Source organism: Aphelocoma coerulescens, chromosome 3, assembly GCF_041296385.1.
Source record: "Aphelocoma coerulescens isolate FSJ_1873_10779 chromosome 3, UR_Acoe_1.0, whole genome shotgun sequence".
In the NCBI taxonomy this organism is placed as follows: Eukaryota; Metazoa; Chordata; class Aves; order Passeriformes; family Corvidae; genus Aphelocoma; species Aphelocoma coerulescens.
The window spans coordinates 4,376,477-4,389,682 of NC_091016.1; the positions used below are offsets into that span (position 1 = coordinate 4,376,477).

General features: G+C 44.6%; 1 long non-coding RNA gene across 15 annotated transcripts in view; it reads right to left on the bottom strand.

The window, feature by feature from the left end:
- The window catches only part of LOC138107555 (uncharacterized), a 108,376-nt gene that overhangs the window by 15,752 nt on the left and 79,418 nt on the right, over positions 1–13,206 (bottom strand). Inside the window, exons 4-5 of one of the 15 annotated variants that reach the window (XR_011149589.1) lie at positions 2,545–2,663; positions 960–1,061 (exon numbers count right to left, since the gene is read on the bottom strand). The exons of 13 other annotated variants lie outside the window; for them this stretch is intronic. This is a non-coding gene — a long non-coding RNA (uncharacterized lncRNA). The remainder of the gene's footprint in view (positions 1–959; positions 1,062–2,544; positions 2,664–13,206) is intronic. One more of the 15 variants, XR_011149593.1, reaches the window with a different exon arrangement.

Sequence of the window (13,206 nt, forward strand, 5' to 3'; positions counted from 1 at the left end):
CCTGCATAAACAGGAATCAGCAGTGAAAGGAAGGAGGATGGCTCTTGCCTTCACAACTGAAAGTGTCCTCAAAGTGGCTCCTAAAGGTTTTTTGTTAATTTAAGAGAAATAAGAGAAATAAGGAACCAGCACTGGGTTTTTTTCTTACGCAAGTGTTCCTCAATTCCTTACAGTCCATTAAGCAAGAGGTGGGATTGAAGTCTGTGTTGTAGGCAGGGGGTGAACAGATCAAAGTTACAAGACCTCAGATTTATGGAGAGTCTTATGCAAGGTAAAACCTGACTCTGGAAGATAAAATTTCAGAAATAAAGGATTTTTTCTCTCTGCTTTTATACAGTGCAGTTTTATTCCTTTCTGACAAACACGGGGTGGTGGCAGGGGGAGTAACTTTCATGAAAAAATGCTTTGCCTTGATCCAGAGGGTTTGTATGGATTTGTGGAATATCAGAAGTGGTGCATGGGATTTAACACAAAGGGTGTATGTTGGAGAGAGACCTCGGCCACCTCACAGGCAGAGGCAAACCCTGTGCTGCCTTTAGAGGGGCAGGTGTGACATTCTCTCACTGCTGCAGAGTCAGAAACCAGGGCTGAGATTGGCTCTGTCCAAAGCATTTGTGGGATTCAGTCAGTGTAAAAAGAGGAGTCAGCACTTCAAGCAATGCAAACCCATTTGCTTGGCCAACCTTATTTAATATGAAGCATGTTTTATCTTGATTTAGGTGGTTGTTGTTCTTTAATTAAAGAAATTATGGGAGGTCATTCTCATTAGTTTAGAAGAGTCCTCACAGAAGGGGTTTGCACTGATTTAACCTCAGGGTAAACTGGCACAACTTTTGCATGTAAATAGGATTTAACACTGGACACTTTGTGTGTAATCCAGCTCTTCACTTGTGACATTCAAGGAATACTTGGAATACTGACTGAAATAAAAAGATAATGATGATAAGCTGGGGTCTTACCGTGAAATTTGTCAAACGATCTGCAGTGGCAGCCCGGAGCCTGTGCAGCAGCGGGGAGGGGACACCACAGGGCTTTCTGCTGGGGGCAGCGCAGCTCTGTCCCTGCACGGTGACACGAAGAGAGACTGGACTCGAGTCCCATTGCTCACGTCCGGCCAGATGGAGGACGAGCTGAGGGGCACAGAAAGTGGGCAGCAAGAGGGGAGAGCAAGGTGCTTCCCCACTGGCCGAGGAAGCCTTGCCCTGGGGCTGGAGCATGGCACAGGTGTGTGCTGGCAGCGGGGCCACCGCTGCCATGGAAAAGATTTGCCGTGAAAGGAAAAAAGAAAAAAAGGGAAAAAAGCAGCGGCATGAGAAGTGCCAACTGAATGGCGCTGTCTTTAATTGGTACCACCAAGGGCTTTGTGCGGTCAGCACGCTTTTCATGTTTATAATAGAATCCCCAAATTCGACTGATCTGAAGGGCATCTGACTGTTTTACATTAATCACAAGCTATACAGCAGAGGCTGAGAGCAAGTGGGCAGATACCCTGGTGGAGTAGCACTAAGGAGCTCTCATTATAATCATCCTGCCAAATCAAAAGAAAAACCCTAAGGCTCCTAATAAAGGAGACCACTGGACTAAACAAATTGAACAAGTAGCTAGACATGCATGAGCTTAAAACTACTGGTGTCAATCAGATTTCCCTGAGCCGCTCATTCTGCTCAGTTCTCCAAAGCACACGCGGAGGGGAGGCAGGGACAAGGTGACATGTGGGTGCCAGCACACCCCCAGTGCTGGGCAGGCAGGTACAGGGGCACTTTGTGAAGCCACCTGCAAGGAATCATTACTGAACACTTCTCAAACTGATCCAGCACTAAGGAAATGGGCGGTGTGAATGGGGACCTCATCCACACAGGGTATCTGAGCAGGCTTCCAGTCTCACTACTTCCATCAGTTTCAGGTCAGGAGATACCAAACAAAGGTCTTGGACCTCACAGCTTTGTGTGTCTCTAGGACAGGATGAAAGTGCAGTACCCTGAAAACTCTACCTGCTTTTCACCTTCCTGTGCCTGCTGATGGAACTCATCTATTAGTTATATTCCCTACTAGAAAGCAAAAAAAAAAAAAAAGTGCAAAGGTGGGCCACTGCTTTCTGAAAAAATGCAGTTGGCACTAGTGAAAAATCTGCAGAAATGGTAGAAAAAGGAAATTCTAAATTTAGAAGCATTGGGTTTTGTTTGGTGTCTTTAAAGACAAATGATGGGTAGGTTCCATTAGCTACCATTCCTTCTTAAAAGCCATCAGGCAGGAAACCAAGATTTTGAGATACTCCCTCAAAACTCAAAGAAAAAATAAATCTGTGCACAAGAATGAATACCGAGGGAAGAAGAGACAAAAAGTATTAGGGTAAATATCTAGTACAGCAACCAGGAGGAGATGGAAAACCAGAAAGTTTCAATAGGAACAGATGGACGAGGCATGATGCACCTGAGGAATCAGGTGAAGGCATCAAAGGAGAGGTTTTATGGAGAGAAAATTCACTTTGAAGAACTGATGGCTAAAACACTGTCAGCTTTTGAAGTATTGGGAAATTTCACCCACCTGCACTACGGCACTATGACCATTGTCACTGGCTCTGTCCCTTGTCACCATCTGAGTAGGGGCAGCTTTACATGGACACTGCAGTCACCAGGGACGAGGCAAAACAGGGGCTCCCCTTGCTGGTAATATTTTGAGAAATTATTATTATTTATAAATGTAATTATTTTTTTAGTTCATTTCTCTTTTTCCTGCTTTTTTTCCTACTGCTTCTCTTTCTGTTTGTTTTTTTACTTTTTTTTTTCCTCCACACTGTAATAAATCAACATATAAATGTACTGGTTTATTTCCACCTGGAATGTTGGAAGACAAATAGTACAAGAAATCAGTTTGGTCATTTACCATATTGGTTTAGCATGGTAATACTGTTGGGGTTTCTTCATTTCTCATTTCAAGACTGTAAACAAATGCTGCAAGAACAGATCAAATACTCCCTTCCTAAGACAGTGCCTTGTGCAGTGAAAACATCAAACCTGGTTTCTGAAGGCCAAACTGTCCCTCCTTTACTTTTTCATAGGGAAAACACAGAATTTTGAATTAGCCTGAAATTTGAAACTACATTTTTGCCAAGCAGCAAAAGCAGATGCACCCTTAGCCACGCTAAATCACAAACATACACACATGGAGATGAGGAAAATGCACATTAAATATGAAAAAGTATTCCTTTCAGGCAGAAGATAAACAGCCCTACTACAAATTAGCTCTCGGCCCCGTCAGGTGTGAATCTCTCTTGTCAATACGTACCAAATTCCCTGAGATAGAACCACATGGTCATGAATTTTATTTCTCTCCTGCTTAATTCCTAGTACCACTCTCCCTTGTGGATTTACTCAGGGATGATTTACAGTGGGAAAGGTGACATTAAACACGTCATTGAGCATGCAAAGATGCTGCACTCAAAGCAGCATATGCTTGACTTTGTTAAAAGATGAATGCTGTCAACTCCACAGTGCCCACCAAGATCTGGCCTCCTTTTTCTTCCCAACAAACTTTGAGGAAGATGCAGACATGAGTCTTGACACTGAGAGAAATAAAAGTTAATGTATTCATGACATGATTTCACTTGCAGCCTGATTTAGCAATGTCTTGTCTAGTTTGGATCTGCTGTTGCTTTTCCTAATTTACTCATTGCACAAAGAAAATAAATAAATAAGTGCACTATAGTCTTATTTATCCTTCTTTGGACATTTCTTTACCAGGCAGATGGTCAATTAAGAGCACTAAACAATGACACTGTTTTCTCTGTAAACATTTTTTTTCTAATAGCCTAACAAATGAGAATCTGTGCTGCCATACTGCTGAATACCATCTTGACTTTCTAATTACAAAGAACTGTGTCTTGATAGTAACAATTACAGCTGTAACAATGATGCTGGTACTTGAACAATACAGTTGGAGGCAAAGTGCTTATCGGAATATTCACAAATAAAGGCTTACATTTATGCCAGCACTGGAGATGGGAGGTTAAACAGTTGGGGGTGGGGAGGTGTAGAAGAAAGGTTGAAAACATTGGTTTAGTAGCTACAGATGTGAATTTGAATCCAATTACATGGAAAGCAAGGGGGGGCCGAAGCATGAAAAGATGCTGTTTCCTTCTGTTTGGCTAATCAATAGGTTAAAGGGTTAGTAAAATTAACATGTTAATAACATTCATTTTGCTATTTATGTACTGGTCATAGTATTTGCAGAGAATTATGTCTTGTGAGTAACCCACGTGTTATTATGCCTGCTTTTTCCCTTTTTTGTCTGAAATGCTGAAATGGTCAGTATATTTTTCCCCCAGTGTGATGGAAATTAGCTTCTCAAGTCTCTAATTTACCCTACTGTTCTTATTGAACTTCTTAAATCCAACCCTTCCAAGGTTTGGGTGGGTTTTTTTCCTTCTTTTTTGAGAGCAAAGCTCCCCCTACCCCAAAGAAAAAGGGTAACGCAGTCCCTGAGCTCAGCACAGACCCGTAACACCGACGTCCCGGGGAGCACATTGGCAACCAAGGTGTCACAGCAGCATCCCAAAGGAAATGGGCTCTTTGGAGGAGGCTCATCCTCCTGCTCCTTCCTCCATCATCTCTGGTGCCACAGGACCCCAGCCCTTGGCACTGCTCTATGCCCACAGGCAGGGTGGCTTTTGCCTCCTGCGCTCCCTCCCTCGCTTCCGTTCCCACTGCGCTCCACCCGCTCTCTGAGCCGTAATTTAGCCCACACTTATTAATCAGTGCACATAATTTGTCTCTAATGCTGTCAATTTAAGACGGCAACCTGACTTTTTTTTGGAGGGGGCAGGGTCAACAATTTAATGAATCTCGTCTGCATTTTAATTCAGACCTAATAATCTGCCTCTGGCAGTTTTCTTAGAAAAGCACAAGGTTTTCCAGGATTTTCTTTCATCAAATCCAGCACAATGGGATGTTTACCTTCCTGCCTTGGATATGCTCAGCCCAGGGTAAGTCACACACAGACGTACCTTAATCAAACTGGGGCACGGCCTGTATCTCCTGATTTGGCCTTTGAAGGGTTTTCCTGGGGAGGAAGGAGAGACTTGGGGCTGTGCAGTCCCTTTTCCACACACATTGGTGCACAGTTGAAGACACAAAACAATAGACTTCCATGACTCACTGTCCCTCATGGAATAACTTCACAAATGGTTGGAGCACCCAAGGCAAAGCTCCAGAAGAGCTTTCTTTAGCTATCCCTATGCTTTTCTTTTTGTCCTTCCTACAGTAACATCCAGCAGGAGAGAAAAAAAGGTACCGTAAGGAAAGAGGGTACAGAAAATTCCATTCTCCTGATGAACCAGCATGGATCACTTTGTCTAATTGCTGTGGCAGGAAGCTGGAGCCCCATGGAGCAGCTCAGCGGCCTTCCCTGGGTCTAAATAAATAAAATTCCCCAAAGCAGAAGCTCTGGATGCCCATGTCAGATGTAACCAGAATAGACTTCGTTGTTAGGAGTGCTGTGACTCTGCCCGGCACTGACAGGAGCTCCTACCTGGCTTTCAGTCAACGCTGTCACTCGTCCTGACAACACGGGCACTTAATGTATGCACGGCACTGCTGCACATGCAGCTGCAACTCCCAGCACATTGTGTTGTTTACCCCTGCTCTTTTGTACCAGGGCGTGCAGTAATTTGCCTCCCAGTACCACAAAATTCCTCAACTTAGAAAATTTTGCCCTCGTTTTGTTTGGCCTCAATAGGAAAACAACCCTTTTGCAGCCCTGCCACCAGCACAGCGACCGCACTCTGCAGCATCACAAACACAAAAATGTCACATTTCACATTTCCACCAGAAGTATCTCCTATATATTTTTATGCATATCCTTCAATCTCTCTCTGCCACATGTTATTTTTTCCCCTTTACCAGCTGCTTAGCATATTTTATGCCTTCTGAGCAGTCCTGGAAGGGGCAGTCCTGGAAGGGGCATCCCTGCAACATACTTAAGTACAGACAGTAACAGCAGAGGGGTTTTATGTCCCAAATTACCTCCTAGTGCTGGTACATCTGACTGCCAGCACAGGGTGCTTCTGAGCACCTACTCAGAGCAGCTACTGCTTCACAGACCGCCAGCAGCTCCAGAGTCCAGTGGCTCTTTGAGTCTTCCATGAGGAATTATCTGTCATTTGACTGATTTACCACTCATATTCATTACTGTCCCCTACTGCAAAACTCTGCCACTCAGGTGTCTGCCCTCACCACACATTACAAGGCAGACCCACCTTCCATACCATTAATGCCACTAAGTCTACTCCATTTTCAAACCTAAGCTCCAAGCTGGTAATCAAATGAGACAGAAAACCAAATTCCCATATCCTGAGCTACTCCAGGTAAAGCGTATCACTTCCTGATACATAAGCATCTTTCTCTAGGGACTTAAAAAAAACCCAATGATAAAATACTTCTCTTAGCTCAGGCATCTCCCAAACACAGGGGTAAGGTCAGTGGAAAGATGCAATGGGGAATTCAGTGAAATTCTCTCATCTCAGTTGCAGGTCTACATTCAATAGGCTCGTGTTAATGCCCTTTGCTTTAGCTGCTGTAATGTCAGAGCGATATAATCCAAGCAGAGTCACCTGAAGTAGTCCATAACACGCTACTTAGTTTAAATTCCTTTGTCTGGCCACAAATGTCCAGTTCTAGTTAAAAGCTTGAAAGTGAGACAAATGGTAAAATAGACACTTCAAGAGAATAAAATTGTGAAGTGCTCAGGTAGCACTGTGGAGAAGGGAGTTTCAATTCAGAGAGCTTTCCAGATGAAACAGACAATTAAACCCTTATCGAAAAGAGATTCCACCACCCCCCCTTTTCTTTTTTTTTTTTTTCCTTTAAAGCAAGGAGAAAATAATACTGGGAATTTAGAAACATGAATTTTTAAAACCTAATAAGCTACACTAACAATCTGCACAATTCCCTTTTGTTAAAATATTTATTTGGAAATGCAGGATTTGTGATGAAGGCAGGCTGGGTAAGCAGGTCTGAATGCTGCTTGTACAGAGGGCTCAGTGGGACCCCCAAGGCCAGGGCTCTCCTCGGCCATCCTTAGCTCAGCCTTGGCAAGGTTCCCCTCCTTGTCCCTCCACATGTTGGAAAATAAGAGGCCATGAATTGCACAGTGCATTTATGAGGCAGGGGCTGCAAACCACCCTTTTATACCCATGGGGACAGAGAGAGAGAAGGAGCTGCATGAGCAGTCTCCAGGAATGGAGACCTGGGAAGTTGCAAGCCTAAAGCACTTTCCCCGACCTTGCCAAACCCCCAAGTGCTCCTCTAGAAGTGCTCCCTGAGACCAGCTTGCATCTGACAAAACATTTCAGCCCTGATAAAGAAACATATTCCATGGATTTGTTTTCCTGGGCACCTCCAGCCACACCTTCTATGTTGCTCACTGTAGGACCACAATGTCTGCTTTACTATTAGTACAAAAAGACGCTTAGAAACTCTTGGGGGGAAAAAAAAAGGAAAAAAAAAAGGCATTCACACATTCTAAAAGGGAAGAAAAACCACCTTTCAGTAGTGGCTACACTTTTCAGTAGTAGATACAGGAGTAGTTTTAGGCTCAATTCCTTTTCCTTCCCTTCTCACCTCGCTCTCGTCCCAGTACCAAATACATTCAAACTAAACACTTTTCTAGCAGCCTGCTTCATGCCTCATGCTTTTCACTCCTCTTTCATTATAATTTTTTTGCAATCTTTTTGACCTAGCCCAGTTTTCTCCTCCCTCTGCCTCCCTTCCCTTAGATTTTGGTTCTGTGTGACTAAACTCCAACCTTCTCCCTTTTGCTCACACACACGATGTTATTAAAATTAAATCCTTTTGTGCAACTCTCTACTTTATTATAGGTCTTCAAGCCATTCCTGAAATCCCAAGACAGTCTTTGTAAAGTCTTAGCTCACCTGAAGGCAAACTTCAGCACGTGGTTTGCTTCAGATAAGGCTCCTTCCCCACACCAGTACAGAGCTCACCTCCAAAGACTGCCACGTTTTGCTGCAGACTAACACAAAATGACCACACAAAAGGAATGTGCACGTTCCTTTCTTGCAACACAAAAACATGCACAATATAAAATATAAAAGAACAAAAAGGACTGGTCTGATTGAGGAGAATCAGCTCTGAAGGAACCCAGTGAAGAAATCAGTGCTAAGCTGCCTCCCTGCACCAGAAATCCTGCTTTGCATTTACCATGGTTGAATAATGCTCAGACCTTCCTGAAAACATCAGTAGGCTCCCAGATAACAACTCAGTGATGCCTTCAACTTTTGAAGGAGAGGGAGTTTAAACAACCAGATCCTCCACCGTGTGCTCCTCCTACCTGGGAAAGGTGTCCCAGCTCCCTGTGTGCAGCAGAGAGGAGGGACTTTACCTCACACTGAGCAGACCTCCTAACCATGAGCAGGAGTGAAAACAAGCATTTCTCGCCAGTCTCCCAAACCACCTCTAAGCCCCATCTATTTTCAGCACCCAGACAGTACTGTGATCTTTAAGTCCTCAGCAGGCTGGAAAGTGGTGACAGAAGTCTCAGTTGATATGTACATGACTAATACACTCAAGGATATTCCTCTGGGACAACAAAGACAACAGTGCCGGGGGCAAAACTGTCAAGAGAAAGAGGGAAAGAGCTTCAAGGAAAAAAACCCCTCTATATTGAACTCACCAATCACCAAGTATTCATACAAGAATTGCTTTTCCTCCTTTTCTTCTGAAAAATTAACTTTTCTTGGAACAACTGAAGGTGACATCATCACCATTGGTCTCACCGGTGTTAATTACAAGCACACACAGAATGGGAGGAAGTTGTCAGCGGAGAAGACAAAGATGAGGCCATTGGCTCAGGAGAGGAAAAGTAGACCAGAGCCTTGGGACTTAGACACTTCCCCCTCCCTATTTCCAGTGCACAGCTATGACAAACAGTAAGATATGCACCAAAGATGAGGATAACAGCTGTGATTAAACAGCTTAACTGCCCTGAGCTGCAACAGTGCTCCCCTTTGCCTGTCTCTGCAGAGACACTGCCAGGAAATGGACCACAAGAAGGGATTTGAAGGTGATGACTCCAACTCAGGAATAACCAGCACAGAGCTACAGCCCTTGGTGCAGAAAGGACCACTGACACATAGTTCCTAGGTGGAGCTAATTTAGGGAGCTGTCCTTAAAAAACCTGCAATACATGGGAGTGGAGCCAATGTCCTGGTGAAACGGCAGCACAGCTGCAGGCACAGCAGGAGGGAAGCCCACCAGGAGCAAGCAGCAAGGAGGCTCCTTGGAAAAGGGATGGTCAAATGCCCACCCCGGGAGCTGGGTGTTAACAGCCAGCTCTCAATCAAGCCCTGTTTGATGAAGCAGGGAAGAGGGAAGACTTAAAAGACTCATTTTGCAACAAAAAGTCATGACGGGCAATACCAATTTTGATACTGAAGCACCAGAAGAAAGAGGGACCAAACGGAGAGGTGTCTTTCCTACACTGTGAATTTGCCAGGCTGCCTCAACTTCCCTCTCCTCGGGTGCTGCGCTGCAGCAAAAGCCAGGTGCTTTGTAAAATGAAAATGCTGGAGAAGCTCTAGGTGCAAATGCAGCATATGCAAAAGCCCTTTTATTCAAACTGTGCTACTTAACGAAGTGGTTTGTGAAACCACTTTTGAGCCTTCAGCAATTTTCCCTGCTTGAAGAAATCATTTTACCATCTTCTTCATGGGTTGTTGATAGACTTCAAGCCTCCAAGTTCACCCCATGTTGTCACCTGCAAGGGCATGGCAGGCTGGGGATCACAAGTACAGCAGAACTGGAAAGTTCATTTCACATATTGTTTCAGCCCCAGCACTCAATCCTGGGAGGAGGTGATTTTGCATCAGAATGAGACATACTGGGTACAAACCACAGATTACTTTTCAGAGAAGTTAATCTTCGTATCCATTATCTGGAGTAATTCAAAAAGCACAAAAAAATGGAACTGTTCTTGAAGAAAAGAATTCATGTTCAGGTAATTACAAATAACAGACACATCTGGTTATCTTAATTGTTTGGGAATGTCTCAATTATCTAAGAATGTTTTCACAAGGACTCAGAGACAGTAAAACTTTCTCACGGCAGATTGCATTCACTGATGAGAGGAAATTCAGTGGAGCTAAAACACTGGAGTGTGCTTAGACCCAGAGAGCACTTTCAGTCCCGTTGCCAATGGGCTTTATTTGCCTCTAAAGTACGACAGACTATATGAAGTGAGAAATGGCGAAGTCCCACATAGGCAGCAGCAGCCCCTTTCCCTGCTAGCTGCAGCTTTTCCAGCACTCCTGTGAAAACAAAGGTGTTTCTGTGTACTGATGGCTCAGCCAGAAAAACGACAGCAGTGATTTTTTAGACATCTGCCCCGAAGAGAGGTGAGTCAAGTAAAGGCCCTCGTCCTGCCTGAGGGCAGTGCAGGCATTTGGTGGCTGGTGAGTGGCACCCCTTCCCTCACAGATATTTGAAGTGCCTCCTGCCCAAGGGGGTTCATTGCAGAGGAGCTCGGAAGCTCCTGCAAAGCTGAATTCACCTGCGTGGAGCAGCGGCTGCTCATCAGAGCCAAACCCCAGAGAGGGGGACTTTTCAAACACCTCAGGCAGACCCTGGCCCCGGTGGAGCACGCTGTTTCATCATGTAGACTGCAAAAATCAGCAGTCGGCTATTGGAAATTACCTCCCACAGCTGCAAACGGGCAGCAGGCAAGGGAAAGAGGGGAGTTCGGTGCTTTTGCCGGGGTGGCTGCACCCCACTGATGGAGCTGGGAGGACTTCTTATACATCTGTCCCACAGCTCATCCAGCTCTTCCACCTGGCTCTGATCTTTTCTGATAAGGCCTGGAGAAGCTCTCAGCTCCCAGCTTGGTCGTGCCTAACCAGCACCTTTGCGTGGCAGACGTGATTGGGGTGAAATCCTGTAACTGGAGCGAATGTCCCCCCGTGGCTAATCACACCAGCCAGGAGGGGCGTGCCGAGGCTCCACACAAATCCCAATCAATATTATTTATCTGGCTGAACGTGCGAGCTGGCCGCATCCCCTCCACCCTGTGGGTATCAGCAGGAGGGAACCTGATGTATGCTGGTAATTATCTGCTGCTGAAAAGAAGTGCTATTTCTCTTATTTTTGTAATGCAGATCAATGCACATGTCACTACTGAAAAGCTGTGTCATTTAGGATGGAGCATTAACTGCTAGGAATGGATTTTGAAGCTCCCCACTTGTGGGTGGAATATTTTCTGGAGGAGTTGAGCCTTTTGAATACTGAATTTCATTTATCCCACTGCCTCTTTAAGAGTAGTCGGTGGAGGAGAGGGTGTTTGAGAAAGTGACAGTTTGTCATCTCCTTCCCCAGCGAACTGGAGCTGGGGACAAAGTGGTGGCAGGGAAAGAAGCAAACTGGCACGGGAAGGTGAGTGGGGGACATGGCTTTGCAGCAGCTCTGCAGTGGGATGCACGGATGGAGACTCCAGAGGACAGAGGGTAACTCATGGGGGAGAGAAGGAAGGTGTTCCTGCGAGCAAAAACATGGTAAGGCACCCAGGGAAAGAACAGAGAAGGAAGGCTTGAAAAAGGGCAAAAGCTGGATGCTACACTGAGAGAGGTGCAAATCTGGGAATCAACACACACACACGGACACCCACACACACTCCTCCTGCCAAAATTGCTACCCAGGAGCTGTGCTAGCATGGACTATTCAAAAAGGGGACATTTAATTTGCAGTGAGAGGAAAGAGCTTTCCAAGCTTCCTTCTATTTTGCACAGGAACGAAACAGAAACTTTTCTAGATACTTGCTCAGAAAGAGAAAACAAACTCTCCTTGTGGCCAGCAAACCCCAGTAAAGAGAAGCACATAATGGTCACAAACTGGGGTTCACTGTGGTTCTTCACCAAGAAAACCTCAAAAACTGTCAAATGGGAAACTATCTGTTGACAGTCATGTAAATTATGAACTCCAATTCTAACTGGGAATTTTTACTAACCCTCCTTTACACCTCAAAGATAAACCCGGTCACCATCAAACTGGAAAGCCACGCAGTCACCCTAAAATAAAGATTTTGGCAAAGCACTTACTCAAGTGTTGCTATTCTGCACCCAAAATCACGAAGTGGTGCTTTGACAAATGTGCACCTCCTGCTCACGCTGCACCCTTCCCTCAGCCATGCAGGTGAGGGTGTTGACAGACCTGAGACACACTGAGCATTAATAAAGTGTGACCCATCCCTTTCCCCACTTGCTATTTGCCATTGTTAAAACAGGCATTTGCCTTACTTTACAGCTATGATTTTTAGAGCATATGTTCACTATGTACGGCTCCTCTTTGAAAGTTCTGTTACTCTTTGGAATTGCTCAAAAATGTCAATATTCTTTTGAGTACTTGATATTTACAGTTTGATATTTAAAGTGTGCAATTTGTTATCTAAATTGCATAGCACACATTCAGCTTCCCAACTGAATGACCTAACTTTTATGAACCTTCCCAGCTTTCACAGGAAAAGGTTTTGTTTAGACACGAAACACCTTTCCCATGATTAGACAAATATCAGCTACCTCAGAAAAGCACTGCAAAAAGGGTTACGAACAAAGAGAAACAGAAATTATATTTAGAACTCCACAGAGATGCAAATAGTTATTCCCTCCTTCACCTACAGCCCATACGTAGTGCCCAGATTGTTTTTCTTTTTTACTGATGTTGATTTTCTTTTCATACTCAGAAAAGAAGACACATGGCTAGTTTGAAAGCTGATCAGATCCCTCGTTCATTTGAAAAGCTTATTTCTGAATAGTACTTGCAAATATGTGATGAGCATAAATTTGGAAACTGCTGAAGAACTACTTCTGTGTGTCATAACACAGGGTGTTGGGTTTTTTGCTGCAGGACTGGAGTATGAGGAAAAGCCAAAGTCCTGCCCAAAACCAACCCTGGTGACCAACCAAAGGAGGATCAGAGCAGCAGCATTTTCCTGGACACATTCCATGTCCCTTTTCACTTGAACAGACAAGTACATATGACCTCTTCGCAATGATTCAGGGTTTCAAAGCTGTCTCCTTAAGCCTCTTAATCACCACTTGTCCCTCCCCATTGACAAGCTAAGCACTTACAAGTTTTGAAGCCTCCTTGGCTCACTTTTAAATTTTCCTTTCCACATCTTATGCCAGCAGTTACCCAGAGGGAGAAAAAA